Here is a 17268-nt window from a genome sequence, read left to right as displayed (position 1 = left end):
GTGGCGTGCCGCCCGTTCTGCTTTGCTAAAGGCCCGGACGAGGGCAAAAGCCCATGCAGACCGTCGGCGGACCCCGGCCCCTGCGTATCGGCCAGGGCAGGAGGTGTGGTTATCCACAAAGGACATTCCCCTCAAAGTGGACTCCCCCAAGCTACAGGACCGTTACATCAGCCCTTTCAAGATCCTTAAGGTCATCAGTCCAGCCGCAGTGAGGCTTCAGCTTCCGACCTCACTGCGGATCCATCCTGTGTTTCATGTGTCCCGAGTCAAACCGCATCACACCTCACCCCTCTGTACTCCGGGTCCGGCGCCGCCTCCTGCCCGGATCATCGATGGCGAGCCGGCTTGGACTGTACGCCGGCTCTTGGATGTCCGTAGGATGGGCCGGGGCTTCCAGTATTTGGTGGACTGGGAGGGGTACGGTCCCGAAGAACGCTCCTGGGTGAAGAGGAGCTTCATCCTGGACCCGGCCCTCCTGGCCGATTTCTACCGCCGCCACCCGGACAAGCCTGGTCAGGCGCCAGGAGGCGCCCGTTGAGGGGGGAGTCCTGTTGTGTGGGCCGCCAGAAGAGGAGGTACTGCTGGCCCACCACCAGAGGGCGCCCTGTCTGGAGTGCGGGCTCCAGGCACCAGAGGGCGCAGCCGCCTCATAGGAGCAGCCAGGGTGACAGCTGTCACGCATCACCTGCAACAGCTTGTATTTGTTGTGCCCATTCACAACAGTAAAGTGTTGTTATTTGACCTTCTCCATTGTCCGTTCATTTGCGCCCCCTGTTGTGGGTCCGTGTACCTACACTTTCCCAACAAGTACAGTTGTAAGTCATCTGCAAACAGGTGGTAGGAAATATCCCTGAAGTCCTGAATCAACTGGCCGAGGGGAAGGACATACAATTGAAACAGCAGTGGCCCCAAAACAGAACCTTGCGGGACACCATACTGTAAAGCAGCTGTTTTCGATAGTTTATGGCCAGCCAACACACTAAAGGTCCTCTCCTCCAAGTATGAGGCAAACCACTTCAGCACGGACCCTGACAACCCTACCAGATCGCGCAGCCGGTTGACTATAATGCTATGGTCGATGGTGTCGAAGGCTGCGGACAGGTCTAGCAGGACTAGGACCGTGCATCTTCCTGCGTCAGCGGCCATCATGATATCACTAGACACTCTCAGTAGTGCGGTCTCGGTGGAGTGGTGTTTCCGAAAGCCTGACTGAAAAGTGTCATAGATGTTGTGCATCTCAAGGAAAGACGTTAGTTGTTTTGCGACCACTTTTTCCAGTATTTTTGCTAGAAAGGGGAGCTTCGATATTGGCCGGAAATTCTTAAGCTCAGACTGGTTCAAGTTAGGCTTTTTGAGTCTTGGTTCCACCACAGCATGTTTAAATGAGCTCGGAAAGAGACCGGATGACAGGGACATGTTGAACATTTTCATGACCCATGGCCCGATTGAGTCAAAAGTATCTAAAAAAAAAAAGCTTGGAGGGAAGGACATCAAATGGGCATGAGGTCAGGTTCATTTTAGTTGCAACTGCTGCAATGTCTTCTAGTGACACTCGGTTGAAAGATGACCAGACCTGTAGTGGCAGTTCAGGCCGGACTGGGCCAGACCACAAGGGGTCAGTAAAGGCATTTTTTATGTGTCTGACCTTATCAACAAAGAACTCCAAGAGGTCAGTGCCATCTGCTTTACAAAACTCAGAGGTTGCAGAGGCAGCATGGGACACGAGAGAGTTAATTGTGTTAAAAAGCACCTTCGGATTTCCCTTATTGGACATTATCAGGCGATGGAAATATTTAGATCTTGCCTCAGGGGGAACATCAACCTGAAAAAAATACAGCTGTGGTCACTCAGGTGGACGTCTTCCACATGCATATTTGTGACGTGTAGGCCAAGAGAAAACACCAAGTCCAGAGTATGACCCTTCGAGTGGGTGGGGCCTGATACATGTTGTTTAAAATCAAAAGTTTCAATCATATATAAAAGTTCCAGTGCTGGGTTGGACGTAGTATCATCAATGTGTAGGTTAAAATCTCCAAGAACTAAAACTCTTTCTAATTTTAGAAGAGAAGATAAAAAACTGTTGAACTCATGTAGAAAAACCCCTGCAGGGCCAGGAGGGCGATAGCATAAGATACAGTAAAAAGAGTTTAAAGAGCCAACCTTTATTACTTGTGACTTAAAAGAAGAGAAGTGTTCAGTGTCAATCACTCTGCATGTGTATCTGTCCTGATACACAGCAGCAAGACCTCCACCTCTACGAGAGAGGCGGGGCTTCCCAAGAGCGCAGCAGCCGACAGGGCACAGTTCGTTTAAGTAAAAAAACTCTCCGTCCTTCTGACAGAATTGACATTAATGGAGTTATTCTGTCCGTATTAATTTTATTTCTAAATCAAACCATAAGTTAGCAATGCTTTATTTTCCAAGACCTCCGCCTCACGGCGACACTGCTATGGAGTAGAGAGTTGAGCTTCACTGCTCCTCTCAACTGCTTCGCTGCTACAAGCTATGTAGGAAACAGGAGCTTCCAGCAGTGGGCAGGGTGCACAGAGACAGAACTGCTGACTCTTTGTTTGGGTCTGTGGTCACCTTTGATGCTAACAGAAGCGATTGTGGTGTTAAAACTCAAAATCAGCTTGTTAGTAGTTGCAAGTGTACCGGAGACAATACTGAAAGTTATCGGTTATTGGTTAGCTGTAGCATCCGATAAATTTTTGGGTGGTTTATCGGTTTAGCTTTATAAAAGATAACTTTTCAGTTAACTGATTATCTGTTATCGAAGCTAATTTTTTGGCTAGCTGTGCCCACCACTGCCCCCCCGTCAGTTTCATTTCAGCCGTATGTACGTTTATGATGCATTTTTGTCATTTGGTGACACTCAGAGCTGATGCATTGAAATTAATAGGAATTGCCCACTGCAGTACACTCACTCACTCATCTTCAACCGCTTACTCCAATTAAGGGTCACGGGGAGCTGGAGCCTGCAGTCCCAGCAGTCATAGAACGTGAGGCAGGGCACACCGCACAGGACACCAGTCTATCGCAGGGCCACATATAGACAACCAAATACAGTCACACTCACATGCACACCTACGGACAATTTAAAGTTTCCAATCCACCTAACCTGCGTGCCTTTGTATGTGGGAGGAAGCCGGAGCACCCGGGGAGAGATGACGCAAACAGGTGGAGAACACACAAACTCGATACAGAAAGGCCACAGGTGGGAATCAAACCCACGACCTTCTTGCTGTGACGCAACAGTGCTAACCACTATTCCACCGTGCTGCCCATTGCAGTACATTAATGAAAATAATCTATTTTCAGCATTTATCTATCTATCTATATATATATATATATATATATATATATATATATATATATATAGTTAAGCCAAAGCTTTGTTCTTTCAAATGAGGATGTGTAAACTAATCTGTCTTCTAACACAAAATTAAAACCTGCTTATGGGTGACTTTTCATTATTTTGGAAAATGTACCTTTATCGCAATCTTCGGGTGCGTCAGAATCCCCCACACCTGGCGAGACCAAGCAGAAGACGACACTGGTCTCCACAACAACTGTCACTTGATATTCAAATGGTGAGAGCTCCTCCACCCCAGTTCTCCCCCCCCCCCCCGAGTGCAATATGCAGGCCGATTTCTATTAATCTGCATACACAAACTGGGAAAATTGAGGGAGAAGACATTGTGAAGCTTTGTGCTCTTGCATGTGCGCTTGATTTCACATTGATTGGGATGTACAAAGAGAATGTGCGCTAAATCCTGCTTACACGTTTTGATAAATTAGAATTTTTTTGGTCATACGCAACTTTCCAGTTTCGAGTGTATGCACGTTCTTAATAGGAATTCCACACAAGTCTTAGTAAATGAGGCCCCAGGTTCTGTACAACACAATTCAAACAATCAAACTAGGGCTGAAACGATTAGTTGAGTAATTCGAATAATTCGATTACAAAAAATATTTGAGGTAAATTCTATGCCTCGCACAGCATGCACACAGGCCATGTAACTGCTAATCAATTTAGCACCGCTTTCCAACGCAACACACAGAGTAAAATAAAGCCTTTTAAGAGAAAGATGGTCCACGATGATCATCTGAAATAGACTGCACATTTAAAGTGAAGCAATGTGTTTGTCTGTTTTTAAAAAACACACGGTCCGATTGACCTGGAGGCTGCTGTCTGTCTCTGCCTGGTGTGAGGAGCTCAGCGCTCACCTTACACTGGGTGAATCACAGCTCCGTTCCCGGCCACACTGACAAACAGTTTCTGAAAGAAAATCCTCTCAGAAAAAGTCCACTCTTTCTTCTGTGTTTTGCTCAGACTCGCACTGAGTGTTTCACTTTTTTAATTTTCGCTTTTTTGAACAACACAATCCATCACAAACACTGTAACTTAAATAAAATAATAATAACAACAAAAAACTGCCTGCGAGGCTTGCATGTTCAACCTCCACCTGAAATGCATCTGCTGAATCGCAAAGAAAGAAGGATAAAAAAATAAATAAAAAAAATCACACAGGTACCCAGTCCACCAAGTTGGGGAAAAACTAAACAAAACAGAAAGCCACATCCCATCGCCATTTCAGCAAAATGTCAAGACTATGGCGCAGCGACATTGTGACATTGCTTATAGGGAAAGTGCTATTGATGTTGTTTAAAAATACAAAAGTACTTTTTATCCAATTAGTCGATTAATCACCAGAATAATCGATAGAATACTTGATTACTAAAATAATCGATAGCTGCAGCCCACAAAAAACAAATTAGTTTGGGATTTATGATGACAAACACTTTGGAAACCAGTCAAACCAGTAAGGATGAAAGTCAGTCAAACAGTTAATGTACCAAGACAGAATGCTGCAAAAACTAGTTAAACTAGTTCCCCTATATGACATGAACAACATAATCCCATTATACTAGCTGCCCTTACCATGTTACAAATAGAACATATGACCATTTCATATGGAACCTTAAGAAAAAGCATTAGAACATGTGACCGTTTGATACAGACCCTTACGAGAAAGCATTAGAACCTGTCAGGTACTGCGACAGCACCACAGGGGCGACCAGGCAGAAACAAAGGAACACAAACATGTTGTGTAAAATGTGAGTCTGAGCTCAGCATAAAGCTTAATGGAAGCCAGGAAAAGTGGTTGCGCAATGTGCTGCGAGTGTCTCCCACTGCGTCAAAGCATTTGACGGATTTCAGAGAATCTTCACAGAACACGAAACATCACAGAATTCATCAAAGCTTCTCTCTGTGTCGCCGCAGGCAACAACGTGAGAAAAATAAAGAGACATTCCAGTGAAAAGTGATTCCTCATGGAGCTGAACACATGGAGAAACAACAACATGCTCATCTGGTCCACAGTAGAAACCAGTGAGACCAGTGACATTTGGACCAGAACACAAACACTAGCTGGACTGGATCCAGAAAACAACCAACAGTTATGACTGAGCCACAGAGGAGGAGGACCTTCAGTCAATATACTGATGCTTGCGATGTCGTAAAGCTGATTCATGAAATTCAAAGAAAATATGATGAATGAAATCCTGATCCACTTTGAGATGTTACCACTTCTGTCCCCACCCAAACACCATCTCTCTCTAAAAAAAAAAAAAGTCTAATTAAATAAATAAATACAAAGACAATCACGCAACCTCTGTCCTCCGCTGTCAGAGAAGACAATTATTCAGTCAAAGATTAACTCAACAACACATCAATGCAGAATAAATTATTTGTTCATTCATGAGCTCAAGATGGTTTCTGGGGTGAATACATGATCATCAACCAATTAACCAATGAAATAAAATCTGTGTGACACAGTCTGTAAAAGTCAAAGTTCTTCATACAAAATCCCACAACTTTTTTCTCTTTCGGCGGCTCCCATTAGGGGGCACCACAGCAAATCATCTGTCTCCATCTCACCCTGTCCTCTTCATCTTCCTCTGTCACACCAACAACCTACATGTCCTCCTTCAGCACATCCATAAACCTCTTTGGCCTCCCTCTTCTCCTCCTGTGCACTCTCTTCTTGGTCTCTCTCTACCACACTCTCCATTACTTTGGGTTGTTGTCCTTAAGTATTTAATCTCATCATCAAACCAATACAGACAAATACAGCAGTGAAATCTGATGTGTAATCTGTATGTTTGATTTGGTAAAATTTACAGCAGATGCCCTTCCTTGATAGGCCTGTCACAATAATTGATATATCGACTTATCATTCAATATATAAAGACGAACATGATCATTTTGGCCTTGATATACAGTATTTCCCTTTACATACATATGCGTTTGTTGTTGCCAACAACCCAACAAGTCGTATAGCTTCTTTTGTCCATCTCAGCCTGCTGTCAGCAGGAGGAGGGGCCACAAGCTCAGCCCCGCTGTGTGTCAGGCACTGCGCACACGGAGTGAACAGCACCCAATTCCACAGCTCAGGTATCGGAACATTTCAGATTGAAATCAAATGAGTGAGGAGAGCCCACTGCAAAATGTCAATTTTGCTTGAAAACAGTGGCAATGAAAACTGGAAATACAACCAACCTGAAAATGCACCTTAGGGCCCTGTCCCACTGGCGTTTAGGAGGATTTGCGCATGAAATGAGGAGACAAAAGTTGAGCGTCCGCAACAAACGTGGGCGGAAATGACAAATGTCCCGGGGGTGGATCAGTGAATACATGAGGAAGAAAAGCGGATATAACAGGAAACAGAAGCGAAGGCGACTGCGGAGGCGCCCCCATGAGGGGCACAGCGGCCGTGATGCACTCGCTTCATCCGTGCCCACTCTGTCTGCATGTGCGACATACCATTTGCGACCATGATGTGGCCGTGCTGGGCACATCTCATATCTGTTTTGCATGCTGTCCCAGTCCGCCGCCAAGCCGCGCCAACCCGTCGGTTGTGGATATCAGCAGATGACAGGGGATATGCAGCGCGTTGGTTGTGTATGTCCTGCGTATGTCTTCAGTATGTGTTCCGGCGGTGATGCGGATCCCTGGCTGCGGACATGCGTGCCTCTGCGAATGATCAGGGACGTGTTCGGATGGCGGCCGACTCATACAGGAATGTTACACGGTTATTGCGGTTGTTTGGCGGATGTGGGCCACTTTTGTGCGCATTCCATCCGCAAATCCTCCTAAACGCCAGTGGGACAGGGCCCTAAAATATCACTGCCCCGTTCAGTTTTCCCAACTGGGAAAAGATGCACCCCACAACAACATACAATTACATATCAACTTCTAACTGCCCGTTGTTACATTGGTGCACTGAGTACTCTACAAGTCACTCATGTAGAATGTCGTGGGAGCAAAGCATTTTAATGTGGGGATGGATGCATTCTCTGTGTAGTGTATGGTGCATCTGGAAAGTATTCACAGCGCTTCACTTTTTCCGCATTTTGTAACATTACAGCCTTATTCCAAAATGGAGTAAATTAATTTTTCCCTCAAAATTGTACTCACAAAACTCCATAATGACATGAAAAAAAACTTTTAAATTATTGCAAATTTATTCAAATACACAACTAAGAAATAGCATGTACATAAGTATTAACAGTCTTTGCTCAGTACTCTGTTGATGCACCTTTGGCAGCAATTATAGTCTCAAGTCTTCTTGAATATGATGCCACAAGCTTGGTTCACCTATCTTTGGACAGTTTTGCCCATTCTTCTTTGCAGCACCTCTCAAGCTCCATCAGGTTGGATGGGGAGGGTCAGTGCACAGTAATTTTCATATCTTTCCAGAGATGTTTGATCAGATTCAGGTCTGGACTCTGGCTGGGCCACTCAAGGACATTCACAGAGTTGTCCTGAAGCCACTCCTTTGATATCTTGGCTGTGTGTGGGTCAGCATGATGCTGCCACCACCAGGCTTCACTGTAGAGATGGTGCCTGGTTTCCTCCAAACATGACACCTGGCATTCACGCTAAAAAGTTCAATCATTTTCTCATCAGACCTGAGAATTTTGTTTCTCACTGTCTGAGAGTCCTTCAGGTGCCTTTTGGCAAACTCCAGACAGGTTGCCATGTGCCTTTTACTAAGGAGTGACTTCTGTGTGGCCACTCTACCATACAGGTCTGATTGGTGGATTGCTGTAGAGATGGTTGTCCTCCTGGAAGGTTCTCCTTTCTCCACAGAGGAATGCTGGAGCTCTGACAGAGTGACCACTGGGTTCTTGGTCACCTCCCTGACTAAGGCCTTTCTCTCAAAGCACTCCATTTAGACAGGTGGCCGGCCAGCTCTAAGAAGTTCTTCCATTTACAGATGATGGAGGTCACTGTGCTCACTGGGACCTTCAAAGCAACAGAAATAATTCTGTACCCTTCCCCAGATTTGTGCCTCGAGACAATCCTGTCTCTGAGGTCTACAGACAATTTCTTTGACTTCATGCTTGGTTTGTACTCTGACATGCAATGTCAACTGTGAGACCCTATATGTAGACAGGTGTGTGCCTTTCCAAATCATGTCCAATCAACTGAATTTACTCTAGGTGGACTTCAATTAAGCTGTAGAAACATCTCAAGGATGATCCATGGAAACTGGATGCACTTGAGCTCAATTTTGTACAAAGGCTGTGAGTTCTTATGTACCTCTTATGCGATTTCTTAGTTTTTTAAATTCTTAATAAATTTGCAAAAATCTCAAAAAGAACTTTTTTCACATTGTCATTATGGGGTATTGTGTGTAAAAGTTTGAGGGAAAAAATGAATTTCATCCATTTTGGAATAAGGGTGTAACATAACAAAATGTGGAAAAAGTGAAGCGCTGTGAATAATTTCCAGACACACGGTACATGGACAAAACTGAATCTATGGATAACACTTGCCCAAAGAAAGCTGGACAACATCCCTTAAACATGTACCAGATGTGACAATCAGAACAATAAGACAATGTTTAGTAGATAACATTGGCGCTGGCAGCTGTAATCCTGTACGCGCTGTGCGTACATTTTTGTCACAGTTTTATTCATGAAAATCATTCAGTAAAAATAGCTTGTGTGAAACTACTTTTAATGTCTTGATTCAAACATGCTTTGCACAAATGACAGCTGTGTTTGGGAGGAAACTGGAAAAACTGTAGTTTTTCATCACACAACGCCGTCAGGCAGACTGCAGAACACTATAAAAATGTAACGTTCCATTTATTCATCAAAAACATAAATAATTTCCAGACACACGGTACATGGACAAAACTGAATCTATGGATAACACTTGCCCAAAGAAAGCTGGACAACATCCCTTAAACATGTACCAGATGTGACAATCAGAACAATAAGACAATGTTTAGTAGATAACATTGGCGCTGGCAGCTGTAATCCTGTACGCGCTGTGCGTACATTTTTGTCACAGTTTTATTCATGAAAATCATTCAGTAAAAATAGCTTGTGTGAAACTACTTTTAATGTCTTGATTCAAACATGCTTTGCACAAATGACAGCTGTGTTTGGGAGGAAACTGGAAAAACTGTAGTTTTTCATCACACAACGCCGTCAGGCAGACTGCAGAACACTATAAAAATGTAACGTTCCATTTATTCATCAAAAACATAAATGTGTACTGCTCCAGTCATCATGAAAAGAAAACACCAACTCAATATTTTTCAAGCGGGATTGAGCCATTTCAACCTGTTTTTGGACTTTTTTGGAACTTGGGTGATTGTAGTAGAACAGTGGAAGAAGCTGCAAGAGCTGCTCCTCATACATATTTTGGAGGAATATGCACTTAATGCTCCCCATGCTGACAGCATAGTCGGCCGACGCAAGATTTACTGAGCATGCGTATTGAAAATGTAACAACGGTCTATTGACACATTACCACAGAAATGCTTCTGCATCTGTTTCATCACTGACATTTTACAGTGATTCCTCTAGAACAGCGAGCATGGACATTCTCTGGCCATTACTGCCTGAATCCAGCTTTAATGATCAGACTTCAGCAGCTGCTCAGCTTCAGTGATCTCACCACAGCCAGCCTCCGTATTATGGAATTATTATTAAAAACAGAAAAATTCACACAAGTTTTGTGTTAAAAAAAGTCACCAAGTAACTTAAAATAGAAGGGCTGCTGCCAGGTGATGAATTCTAAATTAAAATATGTAAATTACTGTCACCTCTCTAAGAAATTAGTTTTGCTGTTGCTTTAAATTGAAAAGATCTGTGATTTCCCAAGCCCTCTTTTTGTGGAGAGAGGAAATGGGAGCCATACATTGGCTATAGTCTGTGTCTCTGTCTCGGTTCCGTGGCTGCCTCCTTCCAAGGCTGTGTACTATGATGATCGGGCCTTCCGAATCTGCAGCTGTTGAACCAACTGTTTTGAAATAAGACATCTCACCTATAGAGCATCTTGCCATTCCATCAACTGGTTTTTTCACCCCTACTTCCTGACGCATTATTAACCTTGACAGCTGCATGTGATAAGCTAGTGTAGTGGATGAAACCAGTAGTTTATTTACACTTATAAACATTACTTATTTTACTTTAAATACCATTTACTTATGATTGTACTATGAAGCCCGAAATTGTGATTTTGTTTTATTTAACCAGCATTTTGCAAAAAAAAAATAAATAAATAAAATAAATAATACTACTACTACTACTACTACTACTACTACTACTAATAATAATAATATATATATATATATATATATATATATATATATATATATATATATATATATATATATATATATATACATGTGTGTGTGTGTGTGTGTGTGTGTGTGTGTGTGTGTGTGCGTGTGTCCCTTCGGCATCTCCCTTGTGTTCACTCGGGGTCGCCATAGCAGATCTGAGGTGGATCTGCTTGTCGATTTGGCACGTTTTATACTGGAAGCCCTTCCTGATGCAACTCCATATAGGAGAATGGGTAGCATTGGGGTTTGAACCGGTAACCTTCTACACTGGAAACAAGCACACTTAATTAACCACTTGGTCACCATCCCTATATTGTTGTGTGGGCCGCCAGAAGAGGATGTACTGCTGGCCCACCACCAAAGGGCGCCCTGCCTGAAGTGCGGGCTTCAGGCACGAGAGGGCGCTGCCGCCACGGACACAGCCGGGAGTGACAGCTGTCACTCATTAATTCCTGACAGCTGTCACACATTCTTCATCATCGCACTCCATAAAGACCAGACGTCATCTCCACCTCATCGCCGAGATATCATACTTCATTAGAGGTAATATCCTCAGCCGTTTGTGTCTTTTGCAATATATCTGTATATTGTGAGTGTTTGCAGGAGTACCGGTTCCTTTTTCTGTGGAGGCTGAGTGAGTGCAGGACGGCACTCTTTTCCCCTGAGGAATTACTGCGGTACTCTGCAACATATTGAGTGAGAGGTGGAGGTGGCATTCCCACCGCTGTTGTTACTGGGTGTACACACACCCACACTTGACTGTCTTTGTTCTTCGCCAGCAGTACCAGATCCGACAGTCGGGGACGGTGATCACCTGGGAATTCGGGACTTGGCGGCTCCAGTATTCACCAGGTTCTGTGGGGGCGGAAATCGTGTGGTTCCGGCTCTTTTCAGGACAGACGTCTTCTATCCTCGAGCCTGCCCACACATCACCTTTGTAATTTGACTGTAATTATAATCTGAGATTGTCTGTATGTTCGTTGTGCACGTTTCACAACATTAAATTGTTACCTTTTGGCTCATCTATTGACCGTTCATTTGCGCCCCCTGTTGTGGGTCCGTGTCACTACACTTTCACAACAGGATATCTCGGCCAGCGTCATGGACTCCGAGGGGCGTCACCCGGCTGTTGAACGACCAATGGGAGAGCAGGGAGCGCAGGCGTCTGCAGGAGGCGTGATTGGTGAGCTACAGCACATTCTCACCGCCTTTACGGCTCGGTTGGACCAAATGACCGAGCAAAACATCCTCCTGAACCGCAGGGTGGAGGCTCTCTCCGCACAGATGGCGGCGAGCGCTCAGGGCGCTGCTGCAGCTCGTCCTCCTGCCGACCCTGTGCAGAATATGAACGTTCCAGTGGTGGTTCAACAACGCCTCCCACCATCCCCTGAAGCATACATAAGCCCTCCTGAGCCGTACGGAGGTTGTGTGGAGACGTGCGCGGACTTTCTCATGCAATGTTCGCTCGTCTTCGCACAACGTCCCGTCATGTACGCGTCAGATGCTAGTAAAATAGCTTATGTGATTGCTCTGCTTCGGGGTAAAGCACGCGCCTGGGCTACGGCGCTCTGGGAACAGAACTCACGGTTGTTATCAGCATACACTGGGTTTGTGGGGGAGTTCAGAACAGTGTTTGATCACCCTAACAGAGGAGAGACCGCTTCAACCGTGCTGCTGTCAATGAGACAGGGACGCGACAGCGCAGCCGCTTATGCAGTCAACTTCCGCATCGCGGCTGCGAGGTCCGGCTGGAATAACTTTGCGCTCCGCGCCGCCTTCATAAACGGACTGTCGTTGGTTCTGAAGGAGCAGCTGGTAGCTAAGGAGGAACCGCGGGATTTAGATGGGCTTATCGATCTCGTTATACGGTTAGACAATCGGTTGGAGGAACGCCGTCGGGAGCGAGGCAAAGGACGTGACCAGATACGCGCCGCCCCTCTCCCTTCCGGGTTCGAAAAGGCGCCGCCCTCCCCACGCTCCACAACCACAGCGCTCCATGGGGTAACAGCTCCCCCTGCTGACGCTGTTAGGGAAACGCACAGGGCCAAAATGAGGAGGCTGATCCGCGGGGAGTGTTTTCTCTGCAGCTCAAAGGAGCACATACAGAAAAACTGCCCCAAACGGCCAAAACGACAACACTCGCCCTTAGAGACTGGGCTAAGGGGGGGTCAAAACATTCAATTGAGACACACACAGATTGCCACACGACTCCCAGTCACAATCCTGAGCGGGGATTTAACCCTTCAAGCCCCAGCACTGGTGGACACGGGGTCAGAAGGGAATCTGCTAGACAGCAGATGGGCAAGGGAGGTAGGGCTCCCTCTGGTGGCGCTTCCTTCGCCATTACAGGTTCGGGCACTAGATGGTACCCTCCTCCCTTTACTCACACACAAGACACAACCAGTAACTCTAGTGGTGTCTGGAAACCATCGGGAGGAGATTGAGTTTTTTGTAACTCCTTCTACCTCCCGCGTGATTTTGGGCTTCCCATGGATGTTGAAGCACAATCCCCGGATTGATTGGCCGTCTGGGGTGGTGGTTCAGTGGAGCGAAACCTGCCATCGGGTGTGTTTAGGATCCTCGGTTCCTCCCGGTTTACAGGCTAAGGAGGAGGTCAAAGTCCCTCCCAATCTGACGGCAGTGCCGGTTGAGTACCACGATCTTGCTGACGTCTTCAGCAAGGATCTGGCACTCACCCTTCCCCCGCACCGTCCGTACGATTGTGCCATTGATTTGGTTCCAGGCGCTGAGTTCCCGTCCAGCAGGCTGTACAACCTCTCACGACCTGAGCGCGAATCAATGGAGACGTACATCCGGGACTCATTAGCTGCCGGGCTGATCCGGAACTCCACCTCCCAGATGGGGGCAGGTTTCTTTTTTGTGGGCAAGAAAGATGGCGGACTCCGTCCATGCATTGATTACAGGGGGCTGAATGAGATTACGGTTCGCAATCGATACCCGTTGCCATTGTTGGATTCCGTGTTCACCCCCCTGCATGGAGCCAAAATCTTTACTAAGCTGGATCTTAGAAATGCGTATCACCTGGTTCGGATCCGGAAGGGAGACGAATGGAAGACGGCATTTAACACCCCGTTAGGTCACTTTGAGTACCTGGTCATGCCGTTCGGCCTCACAAACGCCCCCGCGACGTTCCAAGCCTTGGTTAACGACGTCTTGCGGGACTTCCTGCACCGATTCGTCTTCGTATATCTGGACGATATTCTCATCTTTTCTCCGGATCCTGAGACCCATGTCCAGCATGTACGTCAGGTCCTGCAGCGGTTATTAGAGAACCGACTGTTTGTGAAGGGTGAGAAGTGCGAGTTTCACCGCACGTCTTTGTCCTTCCTGGGGTTTATCATCTCCTCTAACTCCGTCGCCCCTGATCCGGCCAAGGTTGCGGCGGTGAGAGATTGGCCCCAACCAACAAGCCGTAGGAAGCTGCAACAGTTCCTCGGCTTCGCTAATTTCTATAGGAGGTTCATTAAGGGCTACAGTGAGGTAGTTAGCCCCCTGACAGCTCTGACCTCTCCAAAAGTCCCCTTCACCTGGTCGGATAGGTGCGAAGCCGCGTTCAAGGAGTTGAAACGACGGTTCTCTACTGTGCCAGTTTTGGTGCAGCCCGACCCTAGCCGCCAGTTCGTGGTTGAAGTGGACGCCTCTGAGTCAGGGATAGGAGCCGTGCTGTCCCAGAGCGGAGAGACCGATAAGGTTCTTCACCCGTGTGCCTACTTTTCACGCAGGTTGACCCCGGCTGAACGGAACTATGACGTCGGCAATCGAGAACTCCTTGCGGTGAAAGAGGCTCTTGAGGAGTGGAGACACCTGTTGGAGGGAGCGTCTGTGCCGTTCACGGTTTTCACTGACCATCTGAACCTGGAGTATATCAGGACCGCCAAGCGGCTGAACCCCAGGCAAGCCCGCTGGTCACTGTTCTTCGGGCGTTTTGACTTCCGGATCACCTATCGCCCCAGGACCAAGAACCAGAGGTCAGATGCCTTGCCCCGGGTACACGAAGAGGAGGTCAAAACTGCACTGTCGGATCCACCGGAGCCCATCCTGCCGGAGTCCACTATCGTGGCCACCCTCACCTGGGACGTGGAGAAGATCGTCCGGGAGGCCCTGCCACGGAGCCCGGACCCAGGTACAGGTCCGAAGAACCGTTTATACGTCCCACCAGAGGCCAGAGCTGCAGTCTTGGACTTCTGTCACGGTTCCAAGCTCTCCTGTCATCCAGGGGTGCGAAGGACCGTGGCAGTTGTCCGGCAGCGCTTCTGGTGGGCGTCTATGGAGGCCGACGTCCGGGAGTATATCCAGGCCTGCACCACCTGTGCCAGGGGCAAGGCTGGCCACAGGAAGGCCCAAGGACTACTCCAACCGCTTCCTGTGCCTCATCGCCCCTGGTCCCACATCGGCCTGGATTTCGTCACGGGCCTCCCGCCGTCCCAGGGCAACACCACCATCTTCACGATAGTGGACCGATTCTCCAAGGCGGCCCACTTCGTGGCCCTCCCGAAGCTCCCATCAGCCCAGGAGACAGCAGACCTCCTGGTCCACCACGTCGTCTGTCTGCATGGGATACCCACCGACATCGTCTCAGATCGTGGTCCCCAGTTCTCCTCACACATCTGGAGGAGCTTCTGCAGGGAACTGGGGGCCACCGTGAGCCTCTCGTCCGGGTACCATCCACAGACGAACGGACAGGCAGAGCGGGCCAACCAGGAACTGGAACAGACCCTCCGCTGCGTCACATCCGCGCACCCGACGGCCTGGAGTAACCATCTGGCCTGGATCGAGTATGCGCATAACAGCCAGGTGTCTTCCGCCACCGGCCTCTCCCCATTTGAGGTGTGTTTGGGGTATCAGCCCCCGTTGTTCCCCGTGGTGGAGGGAGAGGTCGGTGTGCCCTCGGTCCAGGCCCACCTGCAGAAGTGCCGTCGGGTGTGGCGCTCCGCCCGTTCTGCCTTGTTGAAGGCCCGGACGAGGGCGAAGACCCATGCAGACCGCCGGCGATCCCCAGCCCCTGCTTACCAGCCCGGGCAGGAGGTGTGGCTGTCCACGAAGGACATCCCCCTCCAAGTGGACTCCCCCAAGTTGGAGGACCGGTACATTGGACCTTTCAAGATCCTCAAAATCCTCAGTCCTGCCGCAGTGAAGCTCCGACTCCCAGCTTCACTGCGGATCCACCCGGTTTTTCATGTGTCCAGACTCAAGCCTCACCACACCTCACCCCTCTGTGCTCCCGGTCCGGCGCCGCCTCCTGCCCGGAGCATTGACGGGGAGCCGGCTTGGACAGTGCGCCGGCTCCTGGACGTCCATCGAATGGGCCGGGGGTTCCAGTATTTGGTGGACTGGGAAGGGTATGGACCCGAAGAACGCTCCTGGGTGAAGAGGAGCTTCATCCTGGACCCGGCCCTCCTGGCCGATTTCTACCGCAGACACCCGGACAAGCCTGGTTGGCGCCAGGAGGCGCCTGTTGAGGGGGGGGGTCCTGTTGTGTGGGCCGCCAGAAGAGGATGTACTGCTGGCCCACCACCAAAGGGCGCCCTGCCTGAAGTGCGGGCTTCAGGCACGAGAGGGCGCTGCCGCCACGGACACAGCCGGGAGTGACAGCTGTCACTCATTAATTCCTGACAGCTGTCACACATTCTTCATCATCGCACTCCATAAAGACCAGACGTCATCTCCACCTCATCGCCGAGATATCATACTTCATTGGAGGTAATATCCTCAGCCGTTTGTGTCTTTTGCAATATATCTGTATATTGTGAGTGTTTGCAGGAGTACCGGTTCCTTTTTCTGTGGAGGCTGAGTGAGTGCAGGACGGCACTCTTTTCCCCTGAGGAATTACTGCGGTACTCTGCAACATATTGAGTGAGAGGTGGAGGTGGCATTCCCACCGCTGTTGTTACTGGGTGTACACACACCCACACTTGACTGTCTTTGTTCTTCGCCAGCAGTACCAGATCCGACAGTCGGGGACGGTGATCACCTGGGAATTCGGGACTTGGCGGCTCCAGTATTCACCAGGTTCTGTGGGGGCGGAAATCGTGTGGTTCCGGCTCTTTTCAGGACAGACATCTTCTATCCTCGAGCCTGCCCACACGTCACCTTTGTAATTTGACTGTAATTATATTCTGAGATTGTCTGTATGTTCGTTGTGCACGTTTCACAACATTAGATTGTCTGTATGTTCGTTGTGCACGTTTCACAACATTAAATTGTTACCTTTTGGCTCATCTACTGACCGTTCATTTGCGCCCCCTGTTGTGGGTCCGTGTCACTACACTTTCACAACATATATATTCTTTTCAAATCACACAATGACTCTTGGGATTGGTTGGGCTGCGAAGGATACACCTGTATCCTTTGTTTTCAGGGGAACCAAGGTTGCATTCACTGGCCGCATTCCAAGAAGCCTTTAAAATGAGACCTAGTCGCGCCACTATGACGCATGCAGTCAACAAATGTAGCTTTGAAGGATGCAGCCCCTGAATTGAGACAAAGCCTGTCTGTTTCGCAAACTTCAAGCGTGCTCATGGGTGCATCTCACAGTCAAGTCATTGAAAGCTGTTTTTGGATACAATTTGCTCACAGTACTGAAGTTCAACATGCA

The 17268-nt window shown here is 48.0% G+C and overlaps 1 protein-coding gene and 1 long non-coding RNA gene across 7 annotated transcripts in view; both read right to left on the bottom strand.

The window, feature by feature from the left end:
- LOC117529754 (transcription factor 4-like) overlaps nucleotides 1-17268 on the bottom strand; it is a 236245-nt gene that overhangs the window by 59600 nt on the left and 159377 nt on the right. The gene's annotated exons all lie outside the window — the stretch shown is intronic.
- Nucleotides 660-4361, bottom strand: LOC117529758. The gene is made up of 3 exons (XR_004566093.1): nucleotides 4236-4361; nucleotides 3080-3087; nucleotides 660-671 (listed from the first exon to the last, which is right to left on the bottom strand). It is a non-coding gene; the product is annotated as an uncharacterized LOC117529758 (long non-coding RNA).

Source organism: Thalassophryne amazonica, chromosome 17 (assembly GCF_902500255.1).
Source record: "Thalassophryne amazonica chromosome 17, fThaAma1.1, whole genome shotgun sequence".
Classification (NCBI taxonomy): domain Eukaryota; kingdom Metazoa; phylum Chordata; class Actinopteri; order Batrachoidiformes; family Batrachoididae; genus Thalassophryne; species Thalassophryne amazonica.
The sequence above is the reverse complement of the archived record's forward strand: the minus strand, read 5'-3'. Positions and strand labels throughout refer to the sequence as shown.